Raw genomic sequence first — 13,386 nt, 5'->3', positions numbered from 1 at the left:
ATATTTTTCTTCTTGTTTAAAATCTGCACTTCTCAAATCTTCTTTTACATATATATTCCTTTTATAAGCATGAAGAAGAAAAAATGCCTTTCTCTCTTCTTAGGTTCACAAAGCATACCAACTAACAAGCTGAAGACATGTTATCCTAGGGGTTTCCTATTTCTAGTCAACCCAACAAACAATGAGCTCATATTTTCACAAAGGAGTCCCAGAAAGTGGCAAAATTATGAGACTTACCTCTTTTTCCTGTGGATAGGGAAGAGAAATGTGAAGATATGATTAGAACATCTATGTTTTCATTATTAAGTGGGAAACAGAATTGTGTAAACACCACTTTAGGACTGTAAATATAGTGTCAAGCAAAGACAATTAAGCCAGCAGTAGCGGCTTGGATTCTTGATAGCCAATTTCCTACTCATCTGGATTGGATTTTTTTAATTCTCAGATGATTACTGTACATCCAGTTTCATACTGTAGGAATCAAATTAAAATGATGCTACAGGTTGATTATTTTCCTTTGAGATTTCCTCATGGCTATTATTTGAAAATCATTTCAATTATATAACTTGAATAGAGAGTACTATACTAGGTGCTTCAGAGGAAATATATGAGTAAGAGGCGCAATCTCCTCCCCAAAACTTACAATCTAACTGGGAGTGGGGGGTGGTAGAGCAGAGACATCTGTGATTAAGAAATCCGTCTTGAAACTAGGAGACCTAGCTTTGCTGGGAGACCTTTGACAGATCACAACATTCCATTATTCACTCAAAACAATCAGGTACAGTATTTGCTCAGTGCCAGTACTGTACGAGGCACCAGAGATAGCAAGATATTCGGCCTAGTGGAGAACATAGACACCCAAAAAAAGAATTACAATAGAGTATGAAAAATGTCATGAAAGAGTGTGTCTAAGATACCGTGGGGAGCACTAGCTGTGGAGTTTGGGGTGCAAAGTACAGGGAGAGTTTTTAAAGGGAATGATGTTAAGAAAAAAGGTTTGGTGAGAGAGAAGCTAGCTATTCAGATTAGAACAGACTTACCAAGGATCAACTGCAGACGCATTGGCTAGAGGGACAGAATTTTGACAGGTACAGATGGAGTATGTGAGGAAAGAGAACCACCTTCAACAGGCATACTGGAGGCAAAACTAAGCTCAGTGCATGATAAGGGACAGAGAGAAGTCCAGCCTGGCTGGAGCTTAGGTAAAATGGATAAACATAATGGGAAACAGGACTAGAAAAGGAGGTTGTTATCACTATGAGGAGGCCTTTATATGTCAGGCTGAGGGGGTCTGCATTTAATTTGACAGGCAACGGGATACCACTGTGGGATCCTTAGCAGTAAGAAGCATATTTAGACTACAGCTTAGATTTAAGGGTTCTAGAAGACTTGTTTGCTACAACAAACCATCATGGTTTATGCTTTTTGTTGTAATTACTTCTGATTTAAAAACACACAAGTTAAAAAGCCTAAGATTAGAATTTACAAGCATAGAACAGAAATTTAATAAATTGAACTCCGCAGTCAAAATGTTAAATTCTTACTCCATATATTATGAATATAAGTCCTTTTTAATGACATGATTAAACCTTGTACTCTAAAGAACTTGTATGTTTATTTTTATTTTTTTAAAGATTTTATTTATCTTTAGAGGGGAAGGAGAAGGAGAGAAACATCAATGTATGGTTGCCTCTCGTGCGTCCCCTGCTGGGAGTTGGCCTGCAGGGAACCAGCCTGCAACCCAGGCATGTGCCCTGACTGGGAATCGAACGGCGATCCTCTGGTTCGCAGGCCCGTGCTCAATCCACTGAGCTACACCAGCCAGGGTAGAACTTGTATGTTTATTTTACCCTAAAACCATAAGCTAGATTACTAGGTTTTCCCCACTAACTTTGAACATCTGATACATACATAAATTCTTGTCCATCACCTCCAAGTTCAACATCCTGCCTTGTGATACTATGGTTCAAGCTCTATGGACCATATCTGGCCTTTGCTAACAAGCTCTATATACCACATTTGGGCTTTTCAGGGTTAGAAAAGGTAAAAAGATGTTTGCTGCTTCTTCCCATCTGCATCACTGCATCACTTGACTTTACTGTTTGCTGCTTCTGTGAGCATCATCTCAGACTTGCTTCTTCAATCCACACCTGCAATTCCTTCTTGAAGCAGCTAACAGAATCCAGTTTACCATTTTCCCATGTTTGCAAAACAGCTTCATCATGTGCCAACCCACCCACCCACCCATCCCAGAAAGACAAACTAGCACAAGCTCACCAGTACCATATCCCAAGAAATCAAGGTCTCTCCACAAGTGCAGCTCAAACACACCAGCACTAGAGGAGCAATATCCTCTTCCACAGACTGGTTTCTCCAGGCCCAGGCTCAACCTCTTCACTAAAGAATGAATAATTACCACCTCTTTCTTTTGTGACCTCCAATTCTACCAGTGCTGGCTGTTTTGGCAATTGTTAACTCTGATACAGAGTTATGGTCCTGCCTTCTTAACTATGCGGTTAACCACGTTATACCTAGTTACTAATCCTTTACATTAAAGTCCCTCTGTTGAAGTAACTAGTTTGATTTTCCAGTCAGACCCTTACAGAGACAACTATGAAATAGAAATTTAATAAACAGTGTTCAAAATTCAAAACTCTTAGATCATTAAAATAGAAATTCTTTTCACTTGCACAATTAAACACTGTACATAGAAGTGAGAAGACTTGAGTTATGGCTTTTTGAAGAGAAAAAGTAAAAAAAATCTAGTAATTATTTGAAGATTATTTGTACTTTGTTGGATTATCTTTAGTTTCACTGCATATGTATATTCAAATATACATATCACACACTTTGCTTTTGTAATGCTGTTTTTTAAGTAACTTCTGAAACTTAGTAAGTAACATCACAGCCAACTGTTAAAAAATGTGATTATAGTTTATTGCACCTAAGACATTAAGCTAGGATAGGATACTAAGTTCTTTTCCTAACTGGGCAAATTTGAAGATGTACAGCATTGGTCAGCTGGATCATGTGCTAAAAACAATGACACCTCTGTTTTTAATTTTAGAACTAGAAAGAAAACAGTGCCTGTTTTTAACATGGAAAAAAGTATGTGTCAGTTTAGGTAGCCAGGACAGTGAGACTAGTTTATAAATACAAGTTTCTTGGCACAGAATTACTTATTATAGAGTACACCAATTTGCTTGGATACTGGATTTTACATGAGAAACTTAAGTGTTACTGTCTACTGCTGGGAGAGAGAAAAAGGGAAAAAAAACGCAGGTGAATCAAATGCTAAGATAAATTTGTGAGTATACTGATGTAGCAGTACCCGTAAGTGCAAATTTTTAAGGCTACGGGGTCACCTGAAGGTGACTATTAAGAGAATGACATGACAACTTTCACAGCATATATTCGTAAATTTTTACAGTCAAAGCAAATGGTTGATGTAATAGTCTCAGGAAAGAGTGTGAAATAATGCATTTCTTTAAGTGAAAGGAATCTAAAGGCAAGGAAACCAAAGGAAAAAATAGTTCAGGTAAGAGATAAGGACTTTAATGGATAGTGGTGGCAATATACAATTTATACTGTGCATATAGTGTGCATATAATAGAACACAGTGGTCCAATGGTATAAAAGCTGTACCCCGAACAAGAGCACCCAACCAAGGGTCAGAGTAGAGACTGAAATCCAGCCTGTGCTTTGCTGAGCCATGTGTACTACTGAATCTGCCTGGCAGGGGAGAGGGGCAGGGGGAGCAGTGAAGAAGGGGGTTCTAATCTATCAGCTGGGACTGGGGGTAAATAGGTATCTTTTTTCTATTTCACAAAGACACCTATAGATTTGCTTGGTCCTGGGGGACCAAAGGAGGTGGCAAAAGAAGAGCATATTTGAAATTCAACTAGGACATAAGTTGCAAGGTATAGTGACTGACTACAAAGGGGAGGGAAGAGTTGAGGATCCCTTCTAGTTTCTAGCTTATTTACTTTCAGCAAGTTATTAAATAACTTAGGAAAGTATGTTTAAAGTGCTTATAGCTGATCCAGGAGGCCAACTCACTAACTAATCCAGACTCATTAAGGCACTGGGTTTAAAAATCTAGAAAACCATCTAGTTTAAATCTCATTTTATTGGAAGAGAAAACTGACACCAAGACTGCAACTTTTGAGTTAAGTGTGCTCCATCCTTTAGGTGTTTCAACTCTTATCAGACTTGTGTTTCTCAAACTTTAGTGTATATCATAATCACCTGAAAGGCTTGTTGAAACAAAGACTGCTGACCACCCCCCCTTCCTAGAATTTTATTACAGGAGATGTGAGGTAAGGCACAAAAATCTGTACTTCTAACAAGATCCCAGGTGATACTGATGCTTCTAGTCTGGGGGACAGTGGTGGCTGGGACATTTTTTAGAACAAATGTATTAAGACTTAAGAGTCTGGGAGCTCCCTAAAGGTGTGTATATTCCAGAAAGATTTCGAGACTTAAATGCTGGGGAGGGAGGAGCTAGCTACTTAATTCTTACAGGTGAGACAGAGGGTTAGTGAAAAATCTTTATTAACTTCCACTTATATAAATGTAATAGAATAAAATAAAATATCATANTCTGGGGGACAGTGGTGGCTGGGACATTTTTTAGAACAAATGTATTAAGACTTAAGAGTCTGGGAGCTCCCTAAAGGTGTGTATATTTCAGAAAGATTTCGAGACTTAAATGCTGGGGAGGGAGGAGCTAGCTACTTAATTCTTACAGGTGAGACAGAGGATTAGTGAAAAATCTTTATTAACTTCCACTTATATAAATGTAATAGAATAAAATAAAATATCATAACATCATAAAATATTAAGTAAATAAATACAGTATACATTTGGGATGCCAAATTAACTTCTTTTCTATCATAATTTAATATTTAGGGGAGTAAACAACCGGAAATTAAGTTCTTTTTAAAGACACTAAAGAATAAAGGCCAAACTCCATGGCATTCAAGTCCCTGACCACCTTTCCTTTCATTTCCTACAATATATCTTAGACCCGAAGCATTCCAAACAATTCACACTCTGTGGTGTGACTAAAACGGCGGCACTGCAGGTCAGACAGACATGTGTTTTGATTTTAGCAGACATGTGTTTTGATTTTTTCATGCCACTTACTGGCATCCACTCATGGTGCTAAACTGGTGTGATGATTCAGTAATTTGTTTCAATAACTTATTGTGACTATAAGCACAAGTACTACTCCTGTTTACTATATACCATTCTTGTTTTCATATTATGTCTATCTGGAATGTTCTGAATTCCAATCTCTAACATGGACAGAGGTAACTGCTTCCTACTGAATTGCTCTTCATAATCCCCTTTTCCCAGTACTGATCACCCCATTTGTGTACTTCTACATAAACTTGTATATACACACTGCTCAATTTTTTTANATGCCACTTACTGGCATCCACTCATGGTGCTAAACTGGTGTGATGATTCAGTAATTTGTTTCAATAACTTATTGTGACTATAAGCACAAGTACTACTCCTGTTTACTATATACCATTCTTGTTTTCATATTATGTCTATCTGGAATGTTCTGAATTCCAATCTCTAACATGGACAGAGGTAACTGCTTCCTACTGAACTGCTCTTCATAATCCCCTTTTCCCAGTACTGATCACCCCATTTGTGTACTTCTACTTAAACTTGTATATACCCACTGCTCAATTGTTTTAATTGTCTCTACTGAGTTATAATTTACATGCAACAAAATGTACCCATTATAAGTACAGATTTTGATAAAATCATACACCCATGTAACAGCCACTATAACTGAGATTTAGAGTTTATATATCAATCACCCCAAAAGATTCTGTTATAGCTGCTCCCTCTCAGTCTTCCCTGCCCCACCCCAGGTAAATTGTTTACATTTCTGTCAATGTAGATCAAAATGATCATTTCTAGAATTCACAGAAATAGACAATAGTTTATACTCTGTGTCTGGTATCTTCTGTTTAATTTACACTTGGTTTATTATACTCTGTATCTGGTGTCTTCTGCTCATCAGAATTTTTGATAGTCTACTTTACTAAGGTTTAATTTACCTGCAGTCAAATGAATCCATTCAAAGTGCTCAATTTGATGAGTTTTGATAGCTGTATACACCTAAGAAACAACCACTACAATCAAGGTACAGGAGACTTTCATCACCTCCAAAAGATTCCTCATGTCCTGTGCCAACCACCCATTTACACTATATACAGTATCACCTTTAGTGTGTCTTCTATGACACACTAAATCTTTGGGATTTAGCCATACTGTGTCTATCAATAGGTAATTCTTTGCATTACAGAGTATTCTTTCATATAGAATTACCATATTTTGATTATTAATTCACCTGTTGGTCATTTGGGGTGTTCCAATTTGGGTTTACTGTGAATAAAGTTGGTATGAAAATTAGTGCACAAAAATTTTTTGTTAAAGATGTCTTCATTTCTTTTATATAAATAACTATTAGTCAAACAGCTCAGTTGTCAAGGTATGCAATGCATTAGCCAAAAGTATATATGGTTTTCTCTGTAAAATAAAAGACACATTTTTCATTTTCAGCAATAACTTTATTTACTTCAATATTTTGAGTATAGTGGCTATCTCCCTTGAGGTATAACGTGGACTGATCTCAATTAATGTCTCGATTTGATCACTATCAACTTCAACTGGTCTACCCAACAGTGCAGCATCATCCAGCGATGGATCTCCAGAATAGAACTTCACAAACCACTTCTGACACGTTCAATTAGTCACAGCACCTTCTCCATGTACTGTACAAATCTTCTTTTGCACTTCAGTTGAATTTTTACCTTTTTGAAGCAATAAAGCATAATATGCCAAAAATGTTGCATATTTTTCTCCATCTTCAAATGGCCACACAAAAACTCACCAATTAAGTGCACACTGATATGACAGATCTCACAATACAATACAATGAAATCGTTTCAAATGAAGTTAAAGACAACTAAGCACTACTAGAGGCGTCATATGGAAAAAAAACAAATGAACTTTTTGGCCAACCCAATATTCAAGGCTTGTCCAGAAAATATCCATCCATGTAATATGAAAACTAGAAAAATTTATTGAAAAAGATACAAGAAACATTGCACATATGACAATGATGCCTCATTTCCCTTCTAGGTAGCCCAAGCACTGGGACCTCACACAGTTCTCCCAGTCACCATTAGCTGCCCCATCATATTTTCCTGAATCTCATCGATAATCTGAAATCCCTTTCAAAGTTGATTTTAGCTTTGGAAAAAGCCAGAAGTCTTGGGGAGCCAAATTTGGGCTGTAGGCAGGCTGAGTCATCTGGGTGATTTGATGGTTCACCAAAATACGACACAAAATGTGACGCATGAGCAGGCACACTGTCATGGCGAAGCTGCTAATCACCAGTTGCCCATACCTGCAGCCTTCCGAATCATCCAAATATTTCCGTTGAGGAATGTTCAAGCTTAATGCAAAATTTGATGCAAATTTGTTGCTCTACTAGCTTAGCCATTTTTGACTGTGACAGCACATAGTACACATACTCACTCAGCGGTATCTACTGCCACCACCAACCAGAACAGTGAAGTTGTCACTGTTCACATATGCATACTGCAGTCTACTCCTTGGCTATCAGGCTACATCAATGCTGTGCAATCTGTTCTTGTATATGAACAATGGCTGGACTTTTTCTGGACAGACTTAGTATGTTTAACTTTTGAAAAAAACCACCATACTGTTTTCCAGGGTGGTTGTACTACTTTAAAATCCCGCTAGCAATGGATGAGATTCTAGTTACTCTACATCCTCACCAGCCTTTGGGAATGCCAGATTTTTTAATTATATTCATTCTAATGGGTATGAAATAGTTATCTCATTATGGTGCAAATTTGAAAATCCCTGATGACCACGTAGTGCATCTCTGCAAGAGTTTATTAGCCATTTAAGTGTCTTTTAACATACTTAGCCCATTTTCAAAAGTTTTGATGTTGTCTTATAAAGCTATACCTTTCCTTTCTCAGGTATAAGTTATTTTCTCTCAAACTGTAGTTTGTCTTCTAACTTTCTCAGCAATCTTTCAAAGAGCAAAATTTAATTTTTTAAATATATTTTATCGATGATGCTATTAGTTGTCCCATCCCCCCCTTCAGTCCCCTCCACCCTGGATACCCTCTACCACCTACATTCCCTACCTTTAGTTCATGTCCATGTGTCATATTCTTTAGTTTCTACATTTCCCATACTATTCTTACCCCCCCCTCTATTTTCTACCTACCACCTATGCTACTTTTTCTCTGTACCTTTTCCCCCCCTCTCCTTCACCCATTCCCTTGTTGTTAACCCTCCATGAGATCTCCATTTCTGTGGTTCTATTCCTGTTCTACTTGTTTGCTTAGCTTGTTTTTGTTTTTGTTTTAGGTGTGGTTGTTAATAATTGTCGGTTTGCTGTCATTTTACTATACATGTTTTTTATCTTCTTTTTCTTACATAAGTCCCTTTAGCATTTCATATAATAAGGGCTTGGTGTGATGATGAACTCCTTGAACTTGACCTTATCTGAGAAGCACTTTATCTGTCCTTCCATTCTAAATGAAAGCTTTGCTGGATAAAGCAATCTTGGATGTAGGTCTTTGGATTTCATGACTTGGAATACTTCTTACCAGCCCCTTCTTGCCTGTAAGGTCTCTTTTGAGAAAATCTGCTGACAGTCTGATGGGTACTCCTTTGTAGGTGACTGTCCCCTTATCTCTTGCTGCTTCTAGGATTCTCTCCTTCATTTTAATCTTGGCTAATGTAATTATGATGTGCTTTGGTGTGTTCCTTCTTGGGTCCAACTTCTTTGGGAGTCTCTGAGCTTCCTGGAATTCCTGGAGGTCTATTTCCTTTGCCAGATTGGGGAAGTTCTCCTTTATTATTTATTCAAATAAGTTTTCCATTTGTTGCTCTTACTTTTCACCTTCTGGTACCCCTATAATTCAGATTACAGAATGTTTAAAGATGTCCTGGAGGTTCCTAAGCCTCTCCTCATTTTTTTGAATTCTTGTTTCTACATTCTTTTCTGTTTGGTTGTTTCTTCCTTCCTTCTGGTCCACTCCACTGATTTGAGTCCCGGTTTTCTTCCCATCACTATTTTTTTTTGAAAGATTTTATTTATTTATTTATCTTTAGAGGGGAAGGAGAGGGAGAGAAACATTAATGTATGGTTGCCTTTTTTGGGTCCCCTGCTGGGAGTTGGCCTGCAGGGAACCGGCCTGCAACCCAGGCATGTGCCCTGACTGGGAATTGAACCATGATCCTCTGGTTCGCAGGCCTGTGCTCAATCCACTGAGCTACACCAGCCAGGGCTCTTCCCATCACTATTGATTCCCTGTACGTTTTCCTTCATTTCACTTAGGGTAGCCTTCATTTTTTCATCTAATTTGTGACCAAATTCAGCCAATTCTGTGAGCATACTAACCACCAGTGCTTTGAACTGTGCATCTGATAGGTTGGCCATCTCTTCGTTGCTTTTTGCTCTGGAGCCTTGATCTGTTCTTTCATTTGGACAAATTTGGTGGCGGGGGCGGGGGGGGGGGAGTCTGGTCGCACCTGTTAGTGAGGGGCAGAGCCTTACGTGTTCACCAGGGTGGGTCAACCCAGTTGCTGGATTGTGACGCTGTATGTGGGGGTGGGGTCTAAGAGGGAACAATGGCGCTTGATCCACTCTCCGTAGGGTTTCAGTCCCTTCCACACTTCCCCCCAAGCAAACTGGGCCTTTCTGGTGTTGATTCCCATGTGGGTGGGCTTGTGTACATTCTAGGACCCTGTGAGTCTCTCCAATGAACTCTCCTGTGATGCTGTGAATGTCTCCTGGCACATCAACCCTCACAGGTATTTTCAATCGGTGTTTTGAGGCTTTATTTTCCCGCTCTGGGACCCTGGGTTGCACGGTCTGTCTCACTCCCTAGTTTTGCCTGGTTGATCTGCACATGAATGTGGAACCACCTGGGCATCCAGCTGCCTTGTGTGCAGTGCCTGGCTTCACAACTGCTGCCTCGCTGGGTCTGCCCCTTGCCACCCTGCGCCCAGGGTCCACCCACTGCCAACTTGCATGCTCAGTGCCACCGCTTATTTATTTATTTATTCATTTGTTTATTTTTTGCCATGACCCCTCTCAGCTCAGCTGCCTGACTCTGCCCTTCCTACTGGTCTGGATGAATGTGTCTATTTCAGCTCCTTAGTTGTCAGACTTCCATACAGTTTAATTTTCTGTCAGTTCTGGTTGTTTTTTTGTTTCTTTGTTGTTGTCCTTATTTTGGTTGTGCGAGGAGGCACAGTGTGTCACTTACGCCTCCATCTTGGCCAGAAATCTCTAATTTTGGTGAAGTTTCTCTTTTATTTTTTTGGTTTATGGCTCAAATTTTCTGCATCCTATATAAAAAAAAACAAAAAACCTTTGCCTGTCTTTCCCAAAGATGCTATATTTTCCATGTTTTCTACATTTTATAGTATGAACTTTTATGTTTAGGTCTAAGACTTTTGTAATTAATTTTTTATGCATAGTATAAAGACTGAAGTTCATTTTTTTCTGTGTGAATATCTAGTTCTTCTAGCACCATGTGTTGAAAAGGCTCCTTTTCCCAATCGAATTGCCTTGTCACCTTTGTGGAAACTGAGTATATAACCAAGGGTCTATTTCTTTGATTAACATATTTACTGTATGCCAATACACACTGTCTGTATTCTCTATCTTTGTAGTAAGTTCTGAAATCAAGTAATAAGTCCTTCAGGTAAAAAGAAAACATTTTTCTTTTTTCAAAAATGTTAAGGCTATTCTAGGTTCTTATGCCTTTGCACATAAATTTTGTAATCAGCTTGTCAGTTTTTATTTAAAAAATACCATACTGTAATTTTCATTAGAATCCACAGATCAACTGAGAGCTGATATCTAAGTATGACTGAGTCTTCCAATCCATTAACATGGTTTATCTCTCCATTTATTTAAATACGTTTTCATTTCTCTCAACAAGGTTTTGTAATTTTCAATATAAAGGGCTTTTATATATTTTGTAAAATGTATTCTTAAAACACTGCATATTCTGAGATGCTAATGTAAAAGGTATTTTTTAAATTTTTGATTTTCAGTTTCGCTTCTGAAGAAAATGCAACTAAATTTTTAATACTGACCCTATAATTAAAATTATACATATTATTTCCAGTAGTTTTTACATTCCCTAAGATTTACTATATGCATGCCCATGTCATGTACAAATAGAGAGAGGTTTGTCTTTTCTAATTTGTATGCCTTGTCTTTTCTGTTCTTGAACTGGTAAAAGTAGATGATCTTGCCTTATTCCCAACCTTATGGGGAAAGCAGTCATGTATGTTACATAGATTTTTCATGTATGCCCTTCATCAAGTTGAAGAAGTTGCTCTCTCCTACTGGTTGAGTTTTTATGATGAACATATACTGAAATTTGTCAAATGATTTTCTGCAGCTATTGAAATAATATACTGTTTTTCCCTTTATCCTGAGTATATGGTGAGTTATAGTGATTTATTTTTGAATCTTAAATCAACGTTATACTATTTCTGAGATAAACCCTAATCAGAGCATATCTTCCTTTTTATAGAGTACTGGATCCTATTTTAATATTATGTTAATGAATACTGCATTTGCATTCATAAGGGGTATTTATCTGTAATCTTTCTTTCTGTAAATGTCATTTGGTTTTGTTATCATAATAGTGGCCTTAAAAATAAGTTGGGAAATATTTCCTACTTTGTTTTTTGTAAGAATTTGTGTAGAACTGGTATTATTTCTTAAATGTTTGATGATTCCTCCAATGATGTCATCTGGAGTTGGGGTTTTCTTTGGGGGGGGGTTCTTTGAGGGAAGTTTTAAAAGCTATGAGTTCAACTTTGTTAATAAAGGGCTATCAAATTTTTCTATTTCTCCATGAATCCATATTGATAATTTACAGTTTTCAAAGAAAGGTTCCATTTCATCTAAGAATTTAATTTGGTAGAAATTTGTTCATGTTCTTGTTAGCCATTTAAAATCGACAAAATCGGTAGTAATAACTATACTGTCAATACTAATACAGCCATGTGGTTCTCTTCTTTAAAAAAAATCAATTTAGCTGGTTTATGAAATGTATTGGATTCCCCCTCCCCCCCCCCCCAATAATCAGGTTTTGGTTTCACTGATTTGTATATATTACTTGATTCCTTTTTCATTGATTCCCATTCTTAATTGTTTTTACTTAAAATCGGAGGCTTAGATGATTGATTTTAGACCTTTCTTCTCTAATAAGCACTTAAAGTCATAAATTTCTCCATAAGCACAGCTTTAGTGTCATCCCTTATTCTATAAAGGGTGAAAAAAATCATGAAAAGAGAAACCTCAGAAAGAAATAAGTCCTTCCAAAAATTATTAGCCCTGCCAGACTGTATTAGGCTTTACACAGGGCAAGTGTAGAGAAATCGTTCCTCAAACATAGAAGCACTGAAATTTTGGAAAGTAAAAATCACTGTAAGTACTTAGAAAAAGCATTTATAGTCAATTCAACACACACCCCTTTCTTCTGCAGCTTAAGAAAATAATATTCCACTAGAGTAAGTCTGAATACTATTAATACTACAGCTGATATAAATACACATTCAATTGCTTTCCCTACTTTACACTTATTTTTTCTTCTTTTTAAATTAGGCCAGGGCACAAAAAACACACCACACCAATGGCACTATTGTCAGAATGAAATTTTCCTTTACTTTAGGCACCAATTCTATACCTTGATAACACAAAACCTATTAAACTGACCTTACTAAATTAAGATTTGAAGATTAATTTGCCAGGTTGTACCAGATATTTTTATTAATAGAAGTAGCCCAATTTAGTAACACAAATACATTTTAAAACACAAAAACAAATGCTCCAATTATAAGTTAGTTGGCTGTAAGTTAATCTTCATAAGAACTAAGTATTTCTATGGCAAACATCCACAGGATAACAACATACAAAATAAGTAATAGTTTTTAGTATTATTTACAACAAATACTTTACCGAATCAATTATAATTGCTTTTTTACTGAGTATGAATTTTCAAACTTAAATGTAACTAGTAGTCAGTAATGCAATAGAAACAAAACAAACAAAAGACAAATTCTTTGGGATAAGAGATTTAAATTTGAGTACTGTACCAGTTCTGCCACTTACTAACTAGCTAACTTACATAAATCATTCTAATCCAACATTAGTAGGGACAATAAAAGCACCTAAGTTATATAGTTGCTGTAAGGATTAAATGAGATATTTTATATAATAGCACCATTTAACACACTTGTCTGACATACTGAACGAGCTCACAAACTAAATCTAGTATG

At 37.0% G+C, this 13,386-nt stretch overlaps 1 protein-coding gene across 1 annotated transcript in view; it reads right to left on the bottom strand.

Moving 5' to 3' along the window:
- JMY (junction mediating and regulatory protein, p53 cofactor) overlaps positions 1 to 13,386 on the bottom strand; it is a 107,071-nt gene that overhangs the window by 58,502 nt on the left and 35,183 nt on the right. The gene's annotated exons all lie outside the window — the stretch shown is intronic.

This window comes from Sturnira hondurensis, unplaced genomic scaffold (genome assembly GCF_014824575.4).
Source record: "Sturnira hondurensis isolate 20B ecotype Veracruz unplaced genomic scaffold, ASM1482457v3 Scaffold0021354, whole genome shotgun sequence".
Classification (NCBI taxonomy): Eukaryota; Metazoa; Chordata; class Mammalia; order Chiroptera; family Phyllostomidae; genus Sturnira; species Sturnira hondurensis.
This window is presented reverse-complemented; position numbering and strand designations above follow the sequence as displayed.